Genomic DNA, 26102 nt, shown 5'->3' with positions numbered 1-26102 from the left:
CAGCTCATCCCCAGTTGCTGTGGCTGTGGTGAAGGCTGGCAGCTGCAGCTAAGACTTGCCCCCAGCCTGGGAGTTTCCATATGTCGTGAGTGTGGCCCTACAAAACAAAATCAAAAATAAAAATAAGGGCAAATCACTGTATGATTCAACCTATATGCGGTATCTAGAGTAGTCAGCTTCATAGAGACAGAAAATGGCATGGTGATTGCCATGGCTTGGGCAGAGGGGGGAAATGCTGTTTAATGGGTTATAGCTTCCATTTTACAAGATGAGATGAGTTCTGGAGATTGGTCCCACAACAGTGTGAATGCACTCAACAGTATTAAATGCATACCTAACAAAGATTAAGATGGTAAATCTTACGTGTGTTATACACACACACACACATATAAATACATATATATTAAAAAAAAAAAGTTAGGAGTGGGCATACCCCAAAACAGGAAAGAAGCAGTCAGTTCCCCAAATCCTGCAAAACGGTTGCTTTTTCTTGAGCCATGTACATTTAGCAGCAGGAAACTGAGTGCCCATGTGATATAAAAATGGTTCCAGGGAGCTGATTCTGACCAAGGTATATCTGACACAATCTTAGAAAGACTGTTTTTTTTTTATCATAACAGGACCTATAAGAGTTAGTCTGGGAATTCTTTCTACCAATGAGTGCCTAGTTGGGAATCAGTTTTAGAATCTCTGCATAAATATTTTGAGATTAGCACTTACGGAGGCTCCTCTAGAAAAGAGTGGCATAATTAGCAGATACAACCCCCTCTGGAACTTATGAACTAAATAGGGATAGAAGATGTATTTTTTCATTCATTGAAAGACTATCTGTTAAGGGAGTTCCTGTTGTGGCTCAGTGGAAACGAATCTGACTAGTATCCATGAGGATGCGGGTTCGATCCCTGGCCTCGATCAGTGGCTCAGGGATCCCACATTGCTGTGACTGTGGCATAGGCCAGCATCTGTAGCTCTGATTCAACCCCTAGCCTGGGAACTTCCATTTGCCTTGGGTGCGGCCCTAAAAAGCAAAATAAATAAATAGATAGATATTAAATAAATAAATACATACGTACATACAGACTCTCTGTTGAATGTCTGCCATGTGCTAGATTCAGTTCTACTCAGCTCTTGGGATTGGCAAGAAATGTAACAAAGCCCTAACCCCTATGACGTTATCCTGTAGTGGAGGGAGCCAGGCTGTAGAAAAACAAGTAAGAATATGATGTGTCAGATGGAAAGAAGTTCACGGAGAAAAAGTAAGTGCGGGGTGAGAAGAATAGAGCATGGTGGTCAGAGAAGGTTTTACTGACAAAAGCTCAGGCTTGAAAGGGCTGCAGGGCTGGCCCGATGTCGGGAGAATGTTCCGGGAAGAATCAGGAGGCTAGTGTGGCTACAGCAAGGCCAAGAGCATTAGAAGATTCCATCCCCAAGGTCTCTGGAGGGAGTGGGAGTGTCCAGCTCTTGTAAAGCCTTACCGGCTATTGTAAGGATTTTGGTTTTTGCTCTGTGGGCAATGGGGAGCCACTGATGAATGTTGAGCGAAGTGAAAAATGTGATTGGTTTCTCAAAAGGATCATTCTGGCTACTGTCTTGAAAAGAAAAGGCAAAGGCAGGGAGGCCAGTTAGGGGACGAGGGCAAAGAACTAGGAGAGAGTTGATGGGGAACTTACCAGGCCTGATGATGATTGGATTCTGGAGGTAAGGGGAGAAAGTCACCAAGGATGACTCCAAGGCTTTGGCCCAAGCGCCTAGAAGGATGCTGCTGATCTTTACTGAGATGAGGAAGGCCACTGGCGACGTAGGCTTGGGTTACAGGAGCATTGCCATGATGGGGAAGCATGAGTCCACTTGGGACAGTGTAGATGTAAATGGCAGATGACTTTATGAAGTCCCACTCCCGGTACCAGGATCGTGGGCACTAGGAAACAGCTGTTGAAATGTTGAGGATAAAATCGCATATTTATAAGGGAGAGTTAGTCATAGATGTATCTCTGGCTTATAGTATTTGGGCTATATAACCCATATGGGCTGTTCCCTAAAACAAGGAGCTGGAGAATGCAGTACAAACTCTGCACAAACACTTAAGGGGAATTAAAAGAAAGATCAGAGGGGAAGGAGTGGATCATCTGGGCAGGCTTTTTGCAGGTGAATATTTGAAAGAGCTCATTTAACATCCTTGGCAGCACTATCTCACTATATAGAATAATTGTGGAACTGCATCCACGAATTTCCCATCTGCATATGGCCTCATGCATTTGGCGCCTCGCTTCCCAAGTTAAAATGCTTGCATTTCTTGCCCTTTTTCTCTAAGGCTGTCCATCCAAAGCATCTCAGCTGAAAGAGACCTCTTTAGAGGTTTTTGCTCTTCTTCTCCTAATAGAAGGCAAGGGGTCAATTTCACTGCTAAACCCTCTTCCTTTCCCCCCCCCCCCCAAGGAGGTTTATCAGCCTCCCCAGTCACACAGCCATTTAGCTAGCAGAGTTCCCTTCGTGGCTCAGTGGTTAAGGAACCCGACTGGGATCCATGGTGATGTGGGTTAGATCCCTGGCTCACTCAGTGGGTTAGGGATCCAACATTGCCATGAGCTGTAGTGTAGGTCACAAACGCATTTGGACCCTGCATTGCTGTGGCTGTGGTGTGGGCTGGCAGTTGCAGCTCTAATTTGAACCCTAGCCTGGGAACTTCCATATGCCTCAGGTGCAGCCCTTATAAGCAAAACAAAAACAAAAACAAAACAAAACAAAAACCAGTGAAGTGCTAGCAATCTGCAATCGCTTGTACTTTAACTCAAATCCCACAAGCTCTGCCCCCAATCACTTCTGTTTATTCTAATCCTAGGGAAAATTGTTCTTACTCCTGTAAGACAGTCTTTCCTGTCCTTGAAAACCATTAAAAGAAGATATTAACACACACATGTAATTCTCTAGACCCTGCAATATTTGTATTTCACGAGGCACTTGAGTCCAATAGTTATCTATGCCTACAAGAGGGCAAGTGTATTCTGAGTCCTGAAGAGGCCAGAGTGTCTGTGCCTTCGGATCTGAAATGCAGGGGCACACGCCCCACAGCTGTTGAACTTGAATTCCTCTTTGAACGTGGCACCCAGGGCTGAGAGGCACTTCTCAGACAGGCCTGTGTGCATTCGTTCTTTCCAAACCTGCCTGATGCTTCCATCCTATTCTGACTTGGCCGCTGTCTTGGGTGCAGAGAGCAAACGAGAGCAGGTGTTCAGATTTATCTTCCTCAAGTAGCCCCTTGAGGCTAGTTGGCGGCGGGAGGCGGGGGGTCAGTGAAGGAAATAAAGCCTTCTACCCCCCAGCTCTCGGGCCTGCCAACAGACAGCTGTTCCAGCCTCTTCCTGCAGCCGCTAGTGAAAACAGGACTGTGCTTCAATGAAAGATATTTACTAAGCGATTGCTTGGAGCAGCCCCTTCCTTTGGAGACTTGCTTAAACCAAAGCCCTTGGATTCATTGCCATTGCTGTGCAGTTTTCACCTCCAGCAGCCTTGTGCGAATGACCTATTTTGAACGTTACAGCCGATTACACTTGGGCGGCGTGAATAATTTAATAGGTGTGAGAGCTGTGTCAGCGTTGTGATATTACAGCAGCCTTGCCTGCCTGGCTAATTACGAAGGGTGACAGCGCCTAGTCCCATTGTCATGGCTCCAATCCGAAGCTGCCAGGGGCATGGATTGTGTGTGAACAGAGAAGGCAAGAGGGGACATGGGGCCAGGCCTGGTTCCCGCTACCAAAGAAGGCTTTGTGAGTTGAGCAAGGCGTGCTGCGGGAATCAGATTTCCACTTTCACCTCTGCAGAGTGAACCTGCCTGGCCCGAGGGAAGGAGCTTGTATCCTGTATCCCGATTCTGCAGAACATGCGTGTTAGGAGGAGGAGGCACAGGCTGTGAAAGGGCGATTTAGGAAGCCAAGAGGCACGAGGCTCTGAAGCAGGCAGGGGGAGCTTATGTTTCCAGGCCTGGCGGAGGTCTTTTAAACTTGCAGCTGGACACACAGCCCAGGAGCAGGGTCAGAAAGCGGCTGCAGAGAAGAGTGAACAGCCAGGAGGAAACTCAGTCATGGCTTCAGAATCTTCCCCTTGTGTTCTAAGCTGCCTTGATACTCCCTCCAGCTCCCTCCAGCTTTGCTTGAATGGTAGTGACAGTCGTTTAACCTCACAGATCTGTTTTCCAATGTGAATTGGACTCCAGAATAATGTCCGTGAGGATGGTGAAGATTAACAACTAGCAATAAAGCTTTGAGTGAAATGGCTTCTGGGCCCGTAATTCCTCCTAAAATCACCCCCTAAAAATTAAGGGTCTTAGGTTCATGAGTTAGGGAGGGACCCACCTTTGGAAAGATTTGTGTGTGGTTGGGGGACAGTGAGGAGAAAAGGAATTGAACAGGATTATGTGCAACAGAGTTCACCTAAAGTTGAGAGAGAAATGAAAATAATTAAAGGAGTTCCTTACAGAAGAAAATTTTTTAAAAAATATGAATGACAATAAAACCAGATTAAAGAAATTTTTTGTCAATAATCCATAGGCTGTTGTTGTCAATCAAGGCAGTGTCAGGAAACGGATGGCCCAGGGACCCAATATACATAAGTCACCTTGGAGAACCTTACAGATAAATGTCTTTTTTTATGTTACCCCTGATAATGAGAGAAACGGGAAGGGATTCATTATGAAGTGAAAATCAGTTTAGAGGCTTGAAAAGAACCTACCTATCAAGTACCTAGCAGTGTGTTTACACATGCATATTGATAGTTCCCAGTCACCGCTACATTAATTTTGCATTTTTTTGGTCTTTTTTTTTTTTTGGCCTTTTCTTGGGCCGCTCCTGCGGCATATGGAGGTTCCCAGGCTAGGGGTCTAATTAGAGCTGTAGCCATTGGCCTACACCAGAGTCGCAGCAACATGGGATCCGAGCCGCATTTGCAACCTACACCACAGCTCATGGCACCACCGGATCGTTAACCCACTGAGCAAGGCCAGGGATCAAACCATGCAACCTCACGGTTCCTAGTAGGATTTGTTAACCACTGACCCACGACGGGAACTCAAATTTTGCATTATTTTATACTTCTTTTAGTTTATCTGTGCGACAGGATTTGTTGAATTAAATTTATACTATTTGCCTTCAGGCTTACAAGGTTAGGAATTCATAAAGGTAATGTTCTACCAAAATGTTTTTCAGTCTAGAGCAGAGTTCTCAAAATATAGTCTGAGGAGCCCTCAGGTTTCCCAAGACTCTTTCAGGGGGTCTGCAAGCTCCTCAACGAGTTTTTAAAATATTTTTTTTAGCCAAACCAGTGGCATATGGAAGTTCCCGGGCCAAAGATTGAATCCAAGCTGTGGCTGCGACCTATGGCACAGCTGCAGCAATGCCAGCTCCTTAACCCCCTGAACCACAGTGGGAATGCCTAAATATATATATATATATATATTTTGTCTTTTTGTCTTTTTTAGGGCCACACCTGCGACATATGGAGGTTCCAGGCTAGGGGTTGAATCGGAGCTATTGCTGCTGGCCTACTCCAGAGCCACAGTAACACCAGATGCAAGCCTTGTCTGTGATCTACACCACAGCTCATGACAATGCCAGAGCCTTAACCCACTGAGCGAGGCCAGGGATCGAACCCGCAACCTCATGGTTCCTAGTCGGATTCATTTCCGCTGCGCCATGACGGGAACTCCTAAAAATATTTCTTTTTGATGGAGTTCCTTGGTGGTTCAGCAGGTTAAGGATCTGATGGTGTCACTGCTGTGACTCTGGTTACTGCTGTGCTGCAGGTTTGATTCCTGGTCCAGGAAATAACGCATGCTGTGGGCTCGGCCAAAATGCATATATATATTTGTGTGTGTGTGTGTGTATTTGTATACACATATTTATGTATGTATATATGTATACATATATTTATGTATATATGCATATATATGTCATCTTATGTATGTCTATTTTTTTAATTGAAGTATAGTTGATATATGATATCATATGTTACAGGTGTACAATATGGTGGTTCACAGTTTTAAAGGCTATATTCCATTTATAGTTATTATAAAATATTTATTAAATTCCCCATATTGTATCCTTCTAGCTTATTTTATACCTAATAGTTTGTACCTCTTAATTCTCTCCTCCTATATTTCCCCTCCCCCTTCCTTTTCCCTACTCTTAACTACTAGTTTGTTCTCTATATCTGTGAGTTGGCTTCTTTTTTGTTATATTCACTAGTTTGGTGTATTTTTTAGATTACGCATATAAATGATTCATACAATATTTTTCTTTTCTCTGTCTGCCTTATTTCATTTACCATAATGTCCTCCAAGTATACATATAAATGTGTATATATATATATATATATATATATATATATATGTTATGTAAAATATAAAATAGTCTAGATTCTGTTATTGTGTTAGGTCTTGAGACTAAAAAGTTGGGATGTGATTTTTATAAATTGTATTATTGCAGAAGATGACCTCTCTACCTGTAATATAACAATAATGTACAAGAAATCCAATCTCGAGTTGCTAGACAGAAGGGGATTGTTTGCTACATGTAGGGCATATTTTATTTCCTATCAGCTTTGAGCATTTTGCTGATGACCTCCCCACCCAACTTCCAGGTCACTTGGTGCAGAAGCTAGAAGTGGGGACGGAGGTGGAGTTTAGGATTGGGATAATTTGCCTGAATGCATAGGCCTGATTTCAGCTCCCTGGAGGTGTTCATTCCTGGGACATACTAAAATGCTAAGGATGTTGGCCCAAGTAGTTTCCCATTGTGTGAGCAGATATGTGTGACAATGGTAAGAAAATAACAGCCTGAGATGTCTGCTCCCTTGAGGATCTTATCATCAGTACCAGACACAGGCAATGGAAAATGGGGTTTTGCTCTCAGCGGTTCAGAAAGCAGCAAGCAGTACCCAGCTGTCATTTGTCAGGTTGAAACGTATTTCTGTAGGCACAGCTCTGATGTCAATAAATGCAGCTCGTTATGCACTTTTTCTGGGGTAAAAGGTGACCAGAGACAGCAAGGCATTGTATGCTCTCATTCCTCACAGAGTCAATATATATCGATGATCCCCTATACTCATTAATATAGAGGCTACAATACTGTAAGTGGTAACAAACATAGTCCCTGACATCAAGAAGTTTACAATGACATAGGAAGGTATGTGATAGGGTCTTATTCAGGCAACATAAGGGACTTACTGGAGGAGACAGGTAGAGCGTAGAGGGCCAAAGAAGCCTTTGCAAAGGAGGTTGTGTTTGAACAGGGCTTTATAGCTTAGGCAGGGTTTGTAGAGCCAAAGGTCAGAGGTAAAAGAAAAAGTGATGGGCAATTCTCAGCAGAAAATTTCCAGGCAGTGGAAATAGCCTGAGCCCAAAGGTAGAATCAGAAAGTATCAAATGCTGGAGCCAAAGGAAGCTTGGTGATCAAGTGGTCCAAACCCTTCATTTGACAAGTTTGGACATTGAGATCACAACGGTGGAGACTTGCCCTGAGTTTTCTGCTGGCAGAACCAAAAAGCAACCCATGTGTTTCAACTCAAAGTCCAAGACTTTTTGCAGGGCTTTGGCAGGGCTGTTTCCTGGACACTGAGCACAATAGGAAGATCATAGGGCTGGCACTGCACAGTGGTGGGGGGTGCTGCTGAAAAGCTTCTGGAACCACACTGTAGTGCCAAGGGGGCTGGGCACCTGTTGGGACCTTATCCAGAGCCATGTTTTGCAAAGTGCATTCTGAGACAGTGGCAGCAGAATCGTCAGTGTGCTTGTTCAAACAGCTGAATTAGAATGAAAATCTGCATCTTGAAACTCTTTCCCAGAGCGATTCTTAATGCACTTCATAAATTGGAAAATTAAAATAAAGGAGAATAGGGAAAGAGTGGACATAGCATTAATAGATATGAGCTGGATGGAGGGTAAAGAGTTACAGTAGGAGAATGGAGTTCAAGAATCTCAGAAGGGGCAGCATTCCAAGCCATGATTTGGCTGTGCATTTGGGTGACCACATGCCTATAGAGGAAAGTCATAGACTGGAGAAGGAATTTCAAAATCAAGATGTAAGATCTGTTATCCACATGGATATTAAACATCATAGTTCTGATGAGAGATTAGATCTCAGTTGTATAGGGCTGCTTCTCTCCAGGAGTAGTCAGCTAGACCAAAGGTAAAAGCCAGAATGCTCCAACATCATAGGCAAAAAGAATATATGGAAATATAAATGGAAAGAAGTCCCTAGATTTAACCCAGACTCCAGGACCTTCCAGTTAGAGCATCAACCTCACTTCATAATGGCAGTGAGTCTTCAGAGATGTTCTGAATTCTGCATTACGTGTCTGATGCTCTGAATCGGGAAACTAAATTGTTTGCACTATGGATGCTCTTCTGCTTTCTTCTCATGAATTGTTTATTTACTAGGATTGATTGGTGGTGCAAAGAATAATCAGCCTGGCATTGCCAATTCTGTTCCGTAAATAAAAACTGGCTTTAAAAATGCCCATGAGAGGGAGTTCCTGACGTGGCTCAGTGGAAACGAATCTGACTGGCATCCCTGAGGACGCAGGTTCGATCCATGGCCTTGCTCAATGGGATAAGGATCTGGCGTTGCCGTGAGCTGTGGTGTAGGTCACAGACATTGGCTCAGCTCTGGCGTTGCTGTGGTTGTGGTGTAGGCCAGCAGCTACAGCTCCAATTTGACCCCTAGCCTGGGAACTTCCATATGCCATGGGTGCAGCCCTGAAAAGCCAAAGAATTAAAAAAAAAAAACCCATGAGAGAAAAACAGAGTAATATTCAGTTTTTAGAAGAAACCGTTTCAGTGCTGCTGAAGTTCAAACACCCTGTTTTATGGCACCAAAAATAATCACAGTTCCCATGGCACCCGTAGTACTTCCTATTTCATAACACCCACCTCAGTTATTTACTGCTGTCCTAACCTACAGGCTCCAGGAGATGGGATCCCTGATTTTCCTGTTTACCTCTGTGGCTCCTGCCCTTCGGAGAGTGCTTGCCACCTGAGTTGAAAGAACAGCTATCATTTGTATCTAGGGCTCCTTTAAATTAAAATTGATACATGGATGGGGTGGGAAGAAGAGAACTTGTGTTAAACTGTTACTCCTTTGGAAGGAATCATTTCTTCCCATTGGTGTAAAAGAGCAGCATGAAGTCACACACTAGCAAGGGTTTCTCTAATACCCCCACCCCAATGCCTGACAAGCTCTGGGCTTCACATTTCTCTGGATGAGGTTACAAAGGCTCCGCCAACATATCTCTGAATGCTTTGATCCATGAAGTTCTGGGGATAGAAGAATCTGACTAGGCCACTGTAGGGACCTAAAAGGAAGTAAATGACATTATCACCAAAGGAGTGGAGACAGGTAGAAATTACCCACCCAAGAATGAAGACTTTGGTGACCACAGCAGGAGCAAGATTTGAGAGGCAGTGTTCTGAAGAGCTGTGGCATAAAGCACCAGGAGACCTTAGTTCTGGTGCTGGATTCTTTATTTGGTTCCTTGGGAAAATCATTTGACTCCCTGGGATTTGGTCTAGACAGACTAATAAGGATTGTATTCTGGATGTGTTGACCTGTGCTACCTGGCCCCTCACTCATGCATGTACTTGATCCCTAAGAAGGATCTATCCTGGGACCTGTGGGGGCTACACTCACTCTGGGCAGGTCCGTGTGAGGACACCGTGAAAAGGCTACCATCTGCAAGCCAGAAAGAGAGCCTTCACCAGAAATGGAATCAGCCAGAACCTTGATCTTGGACTTCCAGCCTCTAGAACTGTGAGAAAATACATCTCTATTGTTTAAGCCTGCCAGTCTGTGGTATTTTTTTATGGCAGCCCTAGCAGACTGAGTGGGGAAATGGAAAGGCTTCTCTCCATGGTGGGTGTTAGAACCTGTTCCTCCCCGCAGATTTTTCCTAGGTAGCCTAGGAGAAAATGCTAATCTGTAGTAGCTTTTAACGTATTTTCCCCCAAACTTCTGTTACATATCTGTGATGCTTTCCAGGCCTCTTTCTCTAGAGTGCAGTATATGGAGAAAATTTGGAACCTTCCCTGTATTACACAAAGAGCTGTAATACAGGGCGGCAGGTGCCAAGCATCTTGAGAGATGCCAAGATCGAGGATGTAATGAAAGTTCTGAAGTGAGAGGGCGGTGAAAGGGACAAGAGATGTGGGGAAAACAAATACAGATTAGAGTACTAGAACTGGATCTTGATGAATAGATGTGACTATTAGGAAATGGGTGAAGCTTGTACAGTTGGAGATAAGATGGGCTGGGCAGGGTGGGGGGGCTTGACAAGGGAAATAAAAAGAACAAGTTAAGGAGTTCCTGTTGTGGCAGAGTGGAAATGAATCTGACTAGGAATCGTGGGGTTGCGGGTTCGATCCCTGGCCCTGCTCGGTGGGTTGGGAATCCTGCGTTGCTGTGAGTTGTCGTGTGGGTCACAGACTCAGTTCGGATCTGGTGTTGCTGTGGCTGTGGTGTAGGCCAGCAGCTGTAGCTCCGATTGGACCCCTACCCTGGGATTCTCCATATGCCGGGGGTGTGGCCCTAAAAAAAAAAAAAAATCAAATTAAGAGTAAAGGTGAGCTCCAGAATGGCAGAGTTATTCATTTTTCATTCAGTAAGTAGTTACTGAGCTCTTACTCTGTGCTTGGGATCCAATTTATATCACAGAAACAATCTCTGCCCTTGGGATCTCACAGTCCAGTGAAAAAGAGACAAAGAACAACTAAAAAGGTAAATGAAATTATTACCATTTACAATGGGCGCTATAAAATGCGCAGAGAATTAAAAAGGAATAATTGAGGGGAAGGGCGATGTAGGTGGTCAGGGAAGACCTGACTGAGAAGTGGCTTGGCATATTTGAGGAATGGAAATAAGGCCCTCGTGACCTTAGTCAGTGACCTGAGCTTAGAATAAGCGAGGCCGGAGGAATGAATGAGCCTGGGAGGACTAGAAGGTGTTGGCTCACCAAGATCTTGTAAGCACTGGCATGGCCTTTGGATTTTATTCTATAATTCTATAATAAATGGGGAATTAAGGCAGGGTGTTAAGCAGGAGAGTGACCACAACATAATTTTTATTTTTAAAGATTACTCTTTCTAGGGAGTTCCCATCGTGGCTCAGGGGAAACGAATCCAACTAGGAATGATGAGGTGGCAGGTTCGATCCCTGGCCTCTATCAGTGGGCTAAGGATCTGGCGTTGCTGTGAGCTGTGGTGTAGGTTGCAGATGCAGTTCGGATCCCGTGTTGCTGCAGCTGTGGCTAGGCTGGCGGCTACAGCTCCAATTTGACCCCTAGTCTGGGAACCTCCGTTGCTGCAGGTGTGGTCCTAAAAAAAAAGGAAAAAAAAAAGATTATTCTTTCTGTATTAGTTATCTGTTGCTACATAACAAATTGTCACAAACTCAGCTGTTTAAAACAATATATGCTTATTACTTCACAGTTTCTGTGAGTCAGGAGTCCAGGCAGGTCTTAGCTTCAGGTCTCTCACAAGGTTGCGATCAAGGGGTCATCCTGGGCTGGGGTCCCATCTGAAGGCTTGACTGAGGGAAGATCCACTTTCAACCTTATATGACTGATGATGAGATTCAGTGTCGGAGCTACTGTACAGAGGACCTCAGTTCCTTGTTGCATGAGCTTCTCCGACAGGGCAGTTTGCTTTGCCAAAGCCAATAAGGGACAGAGTCAGCTAGCAAGATAGAAGTCAAAATCTTGTATAATCTAATCCTGAAAGTGACATCTCAGCACATTTGCCATATTCTGTTAGTTAGAAGTCAGCAGGCTCACACTCATGAAGAAGTTATTATACAAGGGTGTAAATATTAGGAAGTGAGAATCATTGAGGACCATCTTAAAAAGTTTGGTCTGCCACAGTGGAGAAAGGATTCTAGGGAAGGGCAAAGTGGAGGCAAGGAGATAAGCGATACAGGCAAGAGATGAAGGATCTTAAAGAAGGGCGATGATGGTAGAGCTGGAGAGGGGTAACCAAGAATGAGAAGTGTCTTGGAGACAAAAGCAGTAAGTTTTGTTGATGAATTGCATTTGAGAAGTAAAGGAAAAAGAGGCGTTACCAGTAGTGACTTCCAGACTTCTGGCCCCCTAGCAACTGGTAGGGTATTTATGCCATTTTTTTTTTTTTTTTTTTTTACTAAAATGGTTAAGTATAATGGAGGGCCTATAGATTTGGTTTATGGGGAGGAGAACCATGAATTGGCCAGCAAGAAATTAACAGGAATCTTTAGATAGGTACTTGGATATCTGACCTTAGAGGAGAGTTCTGAGTTGGAAATGTAAATCTGGGCATCTTTAGCACATGAACACACTGTGGGGCCTTGAATGCCTGAGATGTTTATGTACACACCATTCCCTAGAACTCCACTGAGTCCTCTGTAAAGTGTGCCAACCTACCTTTAGAACTGCCTCTTTCTCACTTGCCCTAATTCTAACTATCTTTTAAGAGGAGTATCCAGGTTCCAGCCTCTCCCTTCTGCTGATTTTGCTTACTCTAGGGGGAGGGAGGGAGGAGTGTATAACTTGACTTAATCCTACTTGGCCTTGTGTCTATTTCACCATTGTCTTGATGTTCTTCAGCTCCCATACTTAACCTCCTTATTGCCATTTAGGTTGTAAACTCTGTGAGGGTTGGGGTAGGCGGAGTGTCCTTTTATCCCCTGTCGCTTTCTCAATTCTCCACAAATACTTATCTCAAAGAATGTTTCAATAGCAGTTTTATTTATGACCACTTTAGTAGCTACCAAGAGGCAAAGGGAGTCTGTGGGAGTCTTGCAGCTGTTCAGACCTTTGCGGCTATCAGATTTATTGACCCTGGAAAGAACAGGGGGAGTCATTGGCTAGGTAAAAGGAAGTGAGAAAGAAGGCAGGGTAAGGAAATACTCACAAAACCTGGACTCAGCTGTCACGTAGCAACAAGGATACAACAGGGATGACCCTAGATCCAGACTACAGAGAAGAACAAGGATCTATGGCAGACAGGATCATGGGGCCACCATCACACATGTGTGCAGGTGTCAAAAACCAGGTTTTGCACATGCATCTGAAATGGATTCAATTGTCTCCCTGTGGACAGGTCACATTAGCTCCCTGGAATCTTGGTTTTCCCGTCCATGAAATGGGAGTAATAATAGCTATTGCAGACTTATATTCAGGAATAAATGATGCAGTGCTTGCAAAGTTTCTGCTCCGGTTCCTAGCATACAAGAAGATAGTCCTTGAACTGTAGTGTTCAGCATCATAAGGATTGGCTCAAATCAACCCAACTCACTAGGGACGCATGTACTGACTAGAATACCAATAGTGAACACACGAGGAATAACTTGCCGGGAAGGCTGGAATGTTCATGTCATATGGTCAACACATTTTCTATTCTGAAGGAAAGTCTACGTGGGACTATTTGTAGGTTGGAATAAGGACAGAGGGAAAACTCTGTCCTTATTCCAACCTAGGAAAACTCTAGCTGACATGAAGTGTTCAGACTGTCAAGACCCTCGATACTCAGGCTGCCCTTCATGGTCTAAGGCAGAGACATGGTGACCAGAGCTTGCTCTTGGGTGTCCTTTCGAGGCATCAAACACACTCTGCTCCTATTGTTGTATCCTTAGGTGGGTTTGACATGGTTGATTAAGCTAAGGTTTTGGCAGCTCAGATTCCAGGCCTGAGGATGCAGTCTCCTTATCATAACTAGATAAGGACACGATGTCCTCAAGTGTTCCCTTTTGGTCTAAATCTAAACTCACTGATTGCTACTAGCTCCCTCACGAGGTGACTGAATCCCAAGTTGGGGAGGGGGGATGCACCTTGCAGTACCATTCTATTTAATGCATTCTGCATACACAATTTATTCTGTTTGGTGGCTTTACAGACAAGGAAACTGAGGCATAAGGGATTCCCTGTATAAGAACAGAAGCAGAGACTTTGTCTTTGGGACCTTGTGGACTGCCCGTCTTGGACATTTTCCACTCTAAAGACTCTTTCTCTGAAATGTCTTTGTCAGAGCCACACTTTCCTAAAGGAAAGCTTTACATCTAGTTCAAATCCACCGAAACAAAATAAAAAACAACTCTGTTTCTCCCCATTGTTATGAGATCTCTCTAGTCAAACAAGCCCTAGCAGAGAGCCCAGATAAACCAGATGGCCAGGGACTTTCCAACACAACTCTTGCCGTGAGCAACCACCTTCACCCCACCAGCACAGACACACACACACACACACACACCCCACCGACGTCGCCCCAGCTCATTGTTTCAATGCACTGCCTCTTCGAAATCCCACGAGGTTCGATGAAAGGGCCTTTCCTGGCCTTGGCTGGTTTCCCCTGCCCTCTCCCTCCAATGCACTCTGTCCTCTGCACGAATTCCAAGGATAACTCCAAAGGGGCGACACCAGCTAGTGCCAAGGAGCTCAGCGTGCTCGCGATCGGTTGGAGGCAGACAGCGAAGCGCAGCCCCGCGTAGTTGCGCTGAAGTAACTGTCAAGCAGCTGGCTCCCCGCCCCCTCCCTGCCGGGGTGACGCCGCCGGCCCCGCGGCCCCGCCCCCGCGCGCTCCCCGCTCCCCGCGCCCCAGCCCCCTGCGCGGCCGCCGCGCTCGCTCCGCGCGCCGCCGGCCCCGCAACTTCAGCCCCAGCCGCGGCTGCCTGGAGCCGACGCTGGAGGGCCGCCAGCGCCGGGGCCTGGGCGCAGGGACACCCCCCCCCCCACCCTGCTTCCCGGCGACCCTTTGTCCCTTCACCCGAGTGAGCGAGCTCAAGCTGTCTGCAAAGCCGGGGGTGCGGGCTGCCCGGGGCATTGCTTTGCACCGAGGCTGTTATTCTAAGCCGGAGACAGCGAGAGTCCCCCTGTCATGACAAGGAGGCTTCGTCTTTAGGTATGTGCACCTTTTTGTTTGTTCCTTTCTGCTTCTGATTTGGCTGACAACCCGGGTGAGGTCTATGTGGCGAGAATGTCCTCCGCTCGAGGGTTGCCTGTTAAGGAGCCGTTGGGAGTGGGGCGTTCCTCAGCCTCGGAGGGTTCGGGTCTCCGATGCCACAGGAGAGAGACGCTCAGTTGCTGAGCGGTAGGGGGCACAAGCGCTTTTGCAGGCAGAACCAAGGGATGCCCAGGAGAGTGGAGGGACCGACCAGAGGATGGTAAGGGGCCTGCGGCAGTTCTTGGGGGCTGGGGCATTTTGGGAGCTTGAGACGCGCTTGGCCAGAGGATTCGTGCCATGGAGGGTGGGAGGTGCGAGCGCCCCAGGGTGCAGGTCCTGGGTGGCCCGCTGCCACCTAACGACTTCTGGCACTCGCAGCGGCCACGGGGAGTCCAGCGCAGGGCTGGGATCGCGGTCTCTGGGGACCTGACTTGCCCCCGGCTGCCCAGATTCAACTTGGCTACGAACCAGCCTCAGCCCGCGTGTCTGAATTCCAAATTGGCCATGTGGGGAGAGGGGGATGAGAATTGGGAGGAGGGGCAAGAAGGAGAAATGTGCTGCCTTGATGCTGACCAGCGTCTGGAAAAAAGAGGGAGGGGGTGATGCACCTGAAGCTGGGAGCATCCCTGCAAGTTTCTGTGGCTCAGGAGAAGGTCTAGAGAAAAGAAGCCTCTGTAGCTCGGTTACCGCGAGACCGTAACCTCCCATCCCCCTACCCCAGGGTGGTGGGGAGCCGATAGAGAACCTCAGTTTAGAAGGGAGTGGGTGCTGTTGGAAATTAGACAAGCGGAAGCCATCCAGATGTTAGGGTGGCAGAAGTGTTGTGCCAGTCCCTGGTGCAAAGTGACAGCTCCCGCAGGAGCAAGAGAGCAAGTGGAAAAGCAAGATAACCGGACGGATTGGGGGTGGGGCGGGGGTGGGGCGTCGGGGAGGTTGGCAGCGTCCAAGGTTCTTATCCTGAAGATAGGAACGTGTTGCTCGAGTGAGGGGGAGGAAACGTGCAAGCTTTTGGTCAGGGGGAAGCAATCATGACTGTCCTGGAAAACATGCTGGGTCTGTCTTTCCTCCCTACTCCCCACTTCCTCCACGCTCACAGCCATGCACTTGGCTGAATGAAGTTCTAGGACTGTGACTAATCATCCGCGCATTTCCAAAGAGATTGTGCTTGTGCTCTCTACGGGACTGGGCATCTTCTGTGAGCATTTGCCCCTTTGCTGTCTGACACACGATCGTTTCTTCCTTTTTGTTTTCTATCAGGTTTATCTAGCTCAGAATGTTCCTCTTCTGCTATCCACCCGCAGCCCAGTATATTCCTATTCACTTAATTTTGGGACCGGCCTCTGGTTTCCCCTCTTACCCCCACTGTCTACTTCCATTGTGTCTCCATCAGCCTGTTTGAGCTGCTGTTCCAAGGGGGGATGTCAGCTGTGAGCTCTCCAAGAACTGGCATCATCAGGCTACTCTCCAGTGGTTAATTAGGAGGCAGCCAGTGGCTATTCTTCTGTAAGAACAAATTGCAGGGGTGTGTCTAATCAGAGTAACAGCAGTCGGGGGTCCCCCCTTCTTCACCACCTCCTCCTGGCCCAGCCCTCAGGGTCAGTCTCCTGTACCCAGCTCCCCCTTCAGCTGAGATATTGCCAAACCTTGGCTCTTCCCCAGAAAGGTGATACATTTATCCGAAAATCTGCTGCATCCAAACATCTGAAAGTCTGAACACTTGGGAATCTGTTTAGTAAAAACATACCATATATGGGTTCCCATTGTGACTGAGTGGTAATGAGCCTGACTAGTATCCATGAGGATGCAGGTTCAATTCCTGGCCTCGCTCAGTGGGTTAAGGATTTGGCATTGCCGTGAGCTGTGGTGTAGGTTGCAGATGTGGTTCAGATCCTGCGCTGCTGGGGCTGTGGCATAAGCTGGCAGCTGCAGCTCTGATTCAACCCCTAGCTTACGAACTTCCATGTGCCACACAACAAACAAACAAACAAAATTTTTTTTAAATACCACATACATTGCTTTTCCCAAAGATCTCCAACGGGTATTGCTTCTCTCTTCCTCTACCAGTCCAGCGTGAGATCTTGCTTTGACTATTTTATCTTCAGTATAAAAAATACCAAGCTAGAGGGAAGAAAAGCTAAAAACCTGCACTAGGGACTTGCATAGAATTCTGAGTACCTGAGCTCAAATTCTAGAAATGGCTCTCCTTCCTTTGATGGACGGCAAAATAGAATTCTTTCCAGCAGAAAAGGGACCAAGGGGCCTTGGAAGGAGATTTTTATGTCTATGGGTGTTGGTAGCTAAACTCACATCAGAATTCTACTCTTTAGTATTGAAGTCCATTGACCTGGGGTCCTACTGATGATGGCCAGGTGGCCCACCCTAAATCTGAGGTCGCTAAGTGGGTACATTCCTCCTATGGTAAAACCGCACAGCCCAGCTGTGATACCAACCACTTGCCCACTTCTAAATATAACCAAGTTAAAACTAACTAACTAAATAGATATAACCAAGTCACTTCTCTGCTGTATTTTGAGTTAATGCAGATTATTAGCTCACCCCTAGGTGTCAAGAGACTCAAACACAGACAAAGGCTGTTCTGGAGAGTGAGCGGCACAGCCTGCATGTTTCATATGAAATGGTCGAATCGGACAAACAACAGTCCCTTGGGTTGACGTGTCTGCAAACCAGTGTTTTATTTTATTGTTCATTGCATTCTGTGGGTTGAGGGGAAAACTCAAAGTTGTTTCCATTTTGAAAAGAAGTCAGAAGTCTAAAACCGGTTTCTTGCTTTTCTTGGGAGGAAGTGGTGGTAGAAGTGAAAGTCTGTTTTGTTTATACAATGGGTGCTCCTTGGGGCAATGGCAGATTTGACTTTCTACTTGGGCCTCTGCTGCCCTTGGTGGCCGCGAGCAGGGCCTTGTGTTCTGAACAGCTCCTTTACCAAGGTTATTTTCATCTGCCAAGCCGAACTCCAGGAGCTGGAGGAGATAGACAGCTTGTGTTTGCGGCCATTCAACCAGAAAAGAATACCAGCTGAAAACAGACAATGAAGCAGGGGAGCTGGGGTGGGGGTGGGGAGAGGAGGTACAGATAGGCCAGCAGCACATAATTGGTTCCCCAAAGGCAAACCTAGACGTGGGATGGCTCCGTGAGGCAGTTGTCATGTAAACACCCCACGAGGTGATTATTGGAAAGATCTGTGCATAAAAGGAGGGCGATGATGATGCCTGCGTGCCTTTGCATCTGGAAGGAACCCTCTGCTTTCGAAATCATATCCTTATAGCCCGTGGCTCTGTACCACATTTTCCCCCTGAAAATCAAACCTCCCCATTGTGCGCGTGGAGGCCTTCAAGTTGATTCAACTAAACAAAAGCGCTCAACGCTCGGCTCTTGGATGAATTAATATCAACCCCCCCACACACACATCCTCCTCCCTCCTCCTATCTCCTCTCTGAGGCCACCAAGTTCCTCTCTGGGTGAATGGCCAAGGTTTGCTTTGTTTTTTTGTCACAGGACACTCATCCCACTTTGGTTGGAAGTGTTCCCTAAAGAGAAGAGATGTTTTTCTCAGAGTGTGGCCAGCTATCGAGAAAAGATCATTTTACACATGGCCCGCTGCCGGGGCGCCCTCCCTGGGCACCGTGGAGAAAAGAAGCCACTGCGATTTATTTTCTTGTGCCCATTGTTTACATGACACCGAGGAGCACCGCGTGGAGGAGATGAATGTTTTCACACGTTCATCCCACTAATTAAAAAGGAAATTAGATTTCCCTTCAACAGTGAAAGCAAATGAGGTGCAATATCTTCTGTGTTGTGTTTCATAAGATCAAAACGAGCTCTCTGCCAGACCCGAGGAGGGCAGAGTCGTAGACAAAGGGAATGTTTTTCACACCATTTAGCGTTCAAAAATATAATGGGGTGATTAACAATCATTTTGATTTCTGAGGTGCCTTGGAAGGCCAAGGGCTCAGCGTTGCGTAATTTACGAGGGTGCTGGGATCTGGCCAGAGTTAAGAGTGTTCTTTCAATGTTAGAGGGTAGGATATTGAAGGCAGAGAATAGGAGAAGAGGAGGAAGAAGCCAATTGTGTTGGACAGAGTGCTGTCCATGCATGTCTTAGCTTGCCCTGTCTGTATCTGTTATCTCAGCATAATTATTAATAGCCCTCCCTTTCACTCAGAAGGGTTCCGGTTTGGTCACCCTAGAAATAAGGGGTACAGGAGGTCAGAGGCAGGAAAGGAAGGCTGTGATTGGTAGTAGCTGATGGTGTGAGTAGTGGGTGAAGATTTCATCTGTGTGCCTATTGCAAGATGACAGATACATGGAAGGGCAAAGGGAAGACTCACCAGAGAAGAAGACCAGGAAGATTGTGAGCTCCCTAAGGGCAGAGGGTCTATTGTGTTCATTCCTGGATGCTCAGGGCTTGCATTCTCCCAAGGACATCGTAGGCATCGAATATGAACTCACTGCCTGGGACCTAGGTTGAAGATCAAGACCGAAGGTAAGAAAGTTCAGGACAGCGAGGCAGCACGCCTGGCAAAGGTCAAATGGGCACGATTATGAAATAAGGCTATTAATAATGGTGAGGGTGCTAAAACCAGGCTGGCGATGATCATCTCCCAAAACAACCTGTGTCTTGTAACTCTCGTGTAAGTCCTTGTCTTTGGGCTTTCACGTCTAGCACTGGAAGTGATCTCTTCCTTCTCAAGCGCGTTGTTCAGGAAGGATCTGAAGGAACAATGACTCCATTCTCTTCAAGCTTGTCCCCTCTGTCCTTGTCTTCCAGAAGGACCTTTGGAAGAGAGGCAAGGGCAGGAAGAGGGGAGGCAGCTTACAACTATAAAAAAGCAATGCAGATAAACACAAAGAGCACATGGTTTTTCCGTCTTCTAATAGGAGGAATAAATCCAAAGTGACAGTTTCCTGGAGCTAATGCAACTCCCCAAGGTTATTCCCAGTATAGCATTTGATTTCCATACTTTTTGCTATATATGAAGGCCTGGAGAGACTTGGTCTTGGCTTTCACTGTGACAATCTGTTCATGTGACCCCTGCTGATATACAGAGGTTTGAGTTTTAACTATCCTCAGTGGAGATTCCAGGATAACTAACAGGAAGTTTTCACTTTTAAGGTTATTTAGTGGCATTTTAGCTGCGTTGAAATGATCTGTATTTTCTGAAATTGTGATCTAATTGAGTGCTGACTTGGTGATGCCTCACCCTCAGAACTATGTGGAGCTTAGACAAAAGAGAGGTGGACACACACAGGGACTGACAACATGCACAGGGTCCCATTGCAGACAACAGAATCCACTCAGCAGAAAGGATATACAATAAAATGGCTTATTGAATTGTTGCGTCCGGAAGGCCAGGGAAACACACTTGGGGTCAGACTTCCCAGAACAACTTCAAAAGTCACGTTGTAACAGAGTAACTGACTAATCAATAATCAAGACACTGCCCACTGATTTAGGAAGCTACTGCCTCCAGAACAAGGCTGCTACTGCCACCATCAGGAAACAGCCAGCCAGAAAGGCACCACAGAAAAACCAGATCATCCGTGAAGGTGGTTGCCAGTGGTGATTACAGAAGAGGCGGAAGTTCAGCACAGGGTTGTTCCCATCGTGGCTCAGTGGAAATGAATCTGACTAGTATCCATGAGGACGCAGGTTTGATCCCTGGCCTCGCTCAGTGGGTTAAAGATCTGGCATTGCCTTGAGCTGTGTGGTTTAGGTCGGAGCTCAGATCTAGCGTTGCTTTGGCTGTAGTGTATAGGCCAGTGGCTACGGTTCCAATTTAACCCCTAGCCTGGGAACCTCTATATGCCGTGAGTGCAGCCCTAAAAAGACAAAAAAAAAGTTCAGCACTGTAGGCAAAATAATGCACTCTCCCCCCAAGATATCCCTGTCTTAATCCCTAAAACCTATGAATGAAGATGTTACCTTACATGGCAAAAGGAACTTTGCAAATATGATTATGTCAAGCACCTTGGGATTCGCCTGGATTCTCCAGGTAGCCCAAGCTAATTTCATCAATCCTTAAAAGCATAGAACCTATCCCAGCTGTGGTCATGTGACAATGGAAGAAGGGTCAGAGAGATGCAGCATTGCTGGCTTTGAAGATGGAGCAAAAGGCCCCAAAAAAGGAAATGTAGCTGGCCTCTAGAACCTAGAAGCTAGAAAAAGCAAGGAAATGAATTTTTCCCTAGAGTCTCCAGAAGAGAACTCAGCTCTGCTGGTACCTTGATTTCAACCCAGTGACACCCATTTCAGACTTCTGACCCCCTGAACTGTAAGATAATAATTGTGTGTCAGGCCACTGAATTTGCAGTTATTTGTTACAGCAGCTATTGGAAACTAATACCGACAGTCTTCCCATCATTTTGGCCTGCAAATCTTGTGGCAAGTACACCTGGTGGAGGCCTCCTGCATCATGTGTGGAATCCAAGCTACAGGGGATTCTGGGAAAAGTGGTTTTCAGCTTCCAGGCTTTGGTACTAGAAGGCACCCTATGGGGGGGGGGGGTTTGAAATGATGTCAAATGTGAATCGGGAATCACCTATATCCTATGCAGCTGCCATGGGAAGACATGGGGACGGTGGGCATGGGGAGCTTCTGGTGTATATACACAGCTCTTAACTATCCTGCTCTGAGAGACAGAGGCATGTGGACATGGCAGAACAGGACTGGATGCCTGAGATTTCTAGGAACAAGTGTTATTAAGTCATGAAGTCCCAAGGGGGAGAGGCAGAGAAGACCTCAGAATAGCGGCCTGTTTTACTGAACTAGACGTTACCATGTGGTCTGTTATTGCTGGCAGGGTGGTATTAATACAGGAGAGATTGTGCATAAGTACATAAGGATAATTATTGGCATTCTATAGCTTAACTCAACTTTATACAGTCAGTCTATATGGCAGACTTTGCTTTCCAAATATGGCCTCAACAGTATCTCTCATCCCACAGGCCCTTTCTACACGTGACTTTGATACTCTTTCCATTGAGAAATGAGGTATTTGTTCCTTCCCCTCAAAATTGTGAATTTCTTGATCAGTAGAGAATGTTGACTTCCAAGGCTAGGTCACAGATGATAACTCAGCTTCTCCTTTGTTGGCTAGTACAGTAGCTTTTGAAGCTATCAGCCACCATGTAAGCCACCTGACTATCCTGAGGCTGCCATGCTGTGAGGAAGCCCAAACTCGCCAACCACATGAAGAAGGCTGGGGCCACAGGAAGAGAGAAAGATGCCTGACCAGCCCCTAGCTCTTCCGGTGCCTACTGCTCCATGTCCACAGCCACCGTCTGACTTCATGGTAGAACTTGAGCCAGACTGTCCACAGAGAGCCCTTCCCAACTCCTGACTCACTGTTTTAGACCACTGCATTTGGGGGTGATTTGTCATGCAGTAATAAATACCCAGATTAGTCCATATCATCAGATGCAAAAAAAAGGTCAAAATCACAGTCTTACGTTATTCCTGTCAAATTTTTGCCTTCTGAGGTAAACAGCATGACATTATCGGTAGTAGAATAACCAAATCGAAAGCCTACCTTCTCCTCCTATAGAATATTGACCTAAACAACTCATTCTTAAAATATATATTCAGAAGCAAACTGTTTGTTGGTTTGTTGGGGAAGGATTTAGGAAAAGTGGAATCTATAGCATCGAGAAAGAATTCCAAACTGGCTGATTCAACGTTGAATAAGCAAGAATCCCAGGAAGTTGTTTTGGAATAGAGTTATCTCAGTGTGGCAGTGCTGCAAGGCTTTGCTTTGGGGAGTGTCATCACTCCCCACTTAGGACCCACTTAGGACCCACTTAAGAGATGGAGAAAAAGCAATGAAACACATTCAGACTAACACACAATGAAGTGCATTTAGCCACCCACCTGGCAATCCCTTCCTCCTCAGCAGGCTGACTGCTCCTTTCTCTTTTGCTACCACTTCTTTTTTGCACATGCCTCCTTCCTTGATACCTAAAGTTTACTGCTCCTGAAGTTCATGTTCACGTTCTCCTTGGAAATAGTCTAAGTCATTGGAGTTCCCATTGAGGCTCAGGGGTAACAAACCCAACCAGTATCCATGAGGACTTGATCCCTGGCCCCATTCAGTGGGTTAAGGATCTGGCGTTAGATGCAGCTTGGGTCTGGCACTGCAGCCTCAATTCAACCCCTAGCCTGGGAACTTCCATATGCCTCGGGTGGGGTCCTAAGAAAATAAATATATGAATAAAATAACACATTAGTCTAAGTCATTGTACCTTCTAGTTCTGCGGGGTTTTCCCATTTTCAACAACTTTCATCATATCCATTGTGCCATTTAAACCAGAGAACCCTGTGATATAGGCGAGACTAACACTAATGTCCCTGGTGTCACAAATCAGGAAACAAAACAAAAGGATTAATTGGCTTGTCCAATTAGTAAGGGCAGAGTACAGTTTTAGATATGAGCTGTCTGGTATCAGTCTGGGCTGTGGCTGTGGATGGAAATACACAAAGATCCCAAACTGAGTTCCTCTAAGCACCAGTTAGTGGCATGGTCCAAAGCCTGTGTTCTCCCACAGAACCGACCCGGGTTGTGGCTGCCAGATCCCTTGCCTTAGCCGCTCAGGCCTCAGGTGGTCCACTTGGTTTTCAGGTGGAGATTCTTAGCTGACATCAAGACATTAATGTGACACTTCACGATTCTACTGTAGTCACCGAGAAGCTTTTTTTTTTTTTTTTTTTTTGCACTGTGCAGCCAAAAGATTCATTATTCCAGCCAACTAAGCAGTGTGCCTGCCATGAGAGATACCTGATTGAAGAGAAAGGGAACAGGCACTTTCCCTCTGAGTAAACAATGCATCCTGATGAAAGACCCCTGTCGATGGCAAGCCTTCCCCTTCCTCACTGCAAAGGGCTGTCGTGCTCGCAATGCCTCAGAGCTCTGAAAACCCCACAAGAGGGAGGGAAATGGAGAAAAAGCAAACTTGAGAGAGAAGGGACTCAGTCTTTCCCTTTCCAAAGGACTGCTGTCTCATCCATCCTCATGTAAAGTATCCCTTGATCAATTTTGTCTTAATTACTGAATGTAGGAAAACAAGATCATTGTTAATTCATGGAGTTTAATTTATGCATAGGAGGGTTATACAGGATAATTACCTGCAGTTGAAGGAAAACGATGGTGTCAGATCTGGTTAATCCATGCACGGTTCCCCCTTCTAGCCAGCTCTCAGAAGAGATTTCAAGTGGTAACCAGGGTGTGTGCTATGCACAGTTGCATTGGTTTGTTAAACAGAAGCATTTTTTGCCTTTGATTTGCATCACAAATAGAGTACTCAGATTTGAACTGACTCGATTTGAATATAATTTTCAGAACAAAAGCTTAGATTCACTGGCCTAACTCCTGTTTGATCTTCTCTAGAAGTGCCCATTTTTCAAATCAGCGCAAGAGAAATTATCTTTATGGGCCCTATATTAGTCTGAGTAAAATTTCTTTCATGGGAATAACTCAATGAGAATGATGATTATTTCCTTTATCAAGATTTATGGGGGATTTATAATAATGCCTGCTAGTTTCCACATGGTCCGGAACCTCTGGGTCCAGTGGCTCCCAAAAACAAAAACTGAAACAAGCAGCTGGAGCAAATTATGGGGCAATGAGTGGACATGGATGGAAACCTATTGCTTTTATCAAGCGATAGCTGTTAAAGCCTCTTTGAATTCATCTGTGGTAATTGGGAGAAGAATAAGACTTGGTTCAAGTTTATTAAAAAGTTTATACTCCATGACTTTTCAAAAATTTGAGATAGATTATAATAATATACAATTTTAAAAGGAAGTATCCAAAAGAGGAACTCAAAAAGTCAATATTCTGACTTTTAACGAATTAATGCTTATGCTATGATTGAGCAGCAAGTTTTGCTCTGAGCTTCTTTGTAGCCAGAAAAAAAGGGGCACATACTTGGTTATTGCTGAAGTTACTGTGATCAGAAAGATGGACATATTTCTGTCCATCTATTTAGCATAAATAGAGCGAATTCCCCCAGCAGCGAATTATAAAAGGAAGGTCTTATATGGGAACTTACACAGAGGAGATTAAATTGAGCTCGTTAAAGCAGAGCATTGCAGTGAAGTTCAAAAGCCAACACTTTGCACGTTGAACTTCACTTTTATTTTCTTATCCTGCCATCAAGTTCTCTGAAAGATCCGAAAGGAGCAATCAAAGAAAACGTTATGAAGAGAAGAAGAAATGTATGTTCGGCCTTCAATTGCTCTGTTATGGAAAACCAAAAACAAACAAACAAAAAAACGATAAAGATTCAACTTACAAAGCTGCATGCCACAATCAGATTTTATCTTCCGTGTTAGCAGAAGTTGAAGATGGCTCCTCCCTCTCCACACCCCCTCACAGGGAAGCCCCCTCTTAGACAAGTGAGTTGCAACTTCATGATAATCTTATTACAGTGCCAGAATTTATCACTTGAAATTTGAGATTTTAGCAAGATCAACTCAAGTAGCAAAATGAAGCAGAACGTAAAGACCTAAAACTTCCATTGTTTAGGTAAGGCCATTTGTCTTCTCATCCTTGACCTTGATGATGAGGATGGTGGTATTAGGCATCTGTTATACTGAGTACACATTCCATGCCTGGCACTTGACAGCCTTGATGTCTCTTAATCCTGACAATAATTTAACGATGTAAATGTTACGAGCCCCATTTTAGAGAAGAGGAAACCAGGCAGAGGCCATTGTTCCCAAGAGGAGAGTCACACCCATTGTGTGCCTGCAGACTGATGATCTGACCACATACCACACAGCTTGAGGAGTCTGTGTGGGCACCTGGGTTTAAGCTTCTGGACCCTGCAGCTTCCTTGTTCTCACTTGCTGATTCTCTCTGTCATTTAGAAAGACACTGACTGACAATCTCTATGATTCTAACTTAAGACCCTCTATTAATTAGAGTGGTGTTGGCATGACATTGTCTCTGAATTCACTGTCAAGAAATACATCACACACACACACACTTTCATATATATATGTATATGCGTTAAGTGTACTCTCCTTTACTGAGACAAATGCTCTCACTTAAAACATTTTCCTTGACGCTGGAAGTATTAACAGAAACATAACTGATAAACTTGATACCATCCTTCCCTGCTGAGAATATTAATTTGG

At 45.6% G+C, this 26102-nt stretch overlaps 1 protein-coding gene and 1 long non-coding RNA gene across 3 annotated transcripts in view; one reads left to right on the top strand and one right to left on the bottom strand.

The window, feature by feature from the left end:
- The window catches only part of RIPOR2 (RHO family interacting cell polarization regulator 2), a 117097-nt gene that overhangs the window by 11653 nt on the left and 79342 nt on the right, over positions 1-26102 (top strand).
- LOC125135087 (uncharacterized) lies at positions 17625-24185 on the bottom strand. 2 transcript variants are annotated; one of them, XR_007136902.1, is made up of 3 exons: positions 24087-24185; positions 19297-19742; positions 17625-17928 (listed from the first exon to the last, which is right to left on the bottom strand). It is a non-coding gene; the product is annotated as an uncharacterized LOC125135087 (long non-coding RNA). The 2 variants fall into 2 exon arrangements; XR_007136903.1 differs by having other exon boundaries at positions 17625-19427; positions 19580-19742.

The sequence above is a fragment of the Phacochoerus africanus genome, chromosome 9 (assembly GCF_016906955.1).
Source record: "Phacochoerus africanus isolate WHEZ1 chromosome 9, ROS_Pafr_v1, whole genome shotgun sequence".
Classification (NCBI taxonomy): domain Eukaryota; kingdom Metazoa; phylum Chordata; class Mammalia; order Artiodactyla; family Suidae; genus Phacochoerus; species Phacochoerus africanus.
This window is presented reverse-complemented; position numbering and strand designations above follow the sequence as displayed.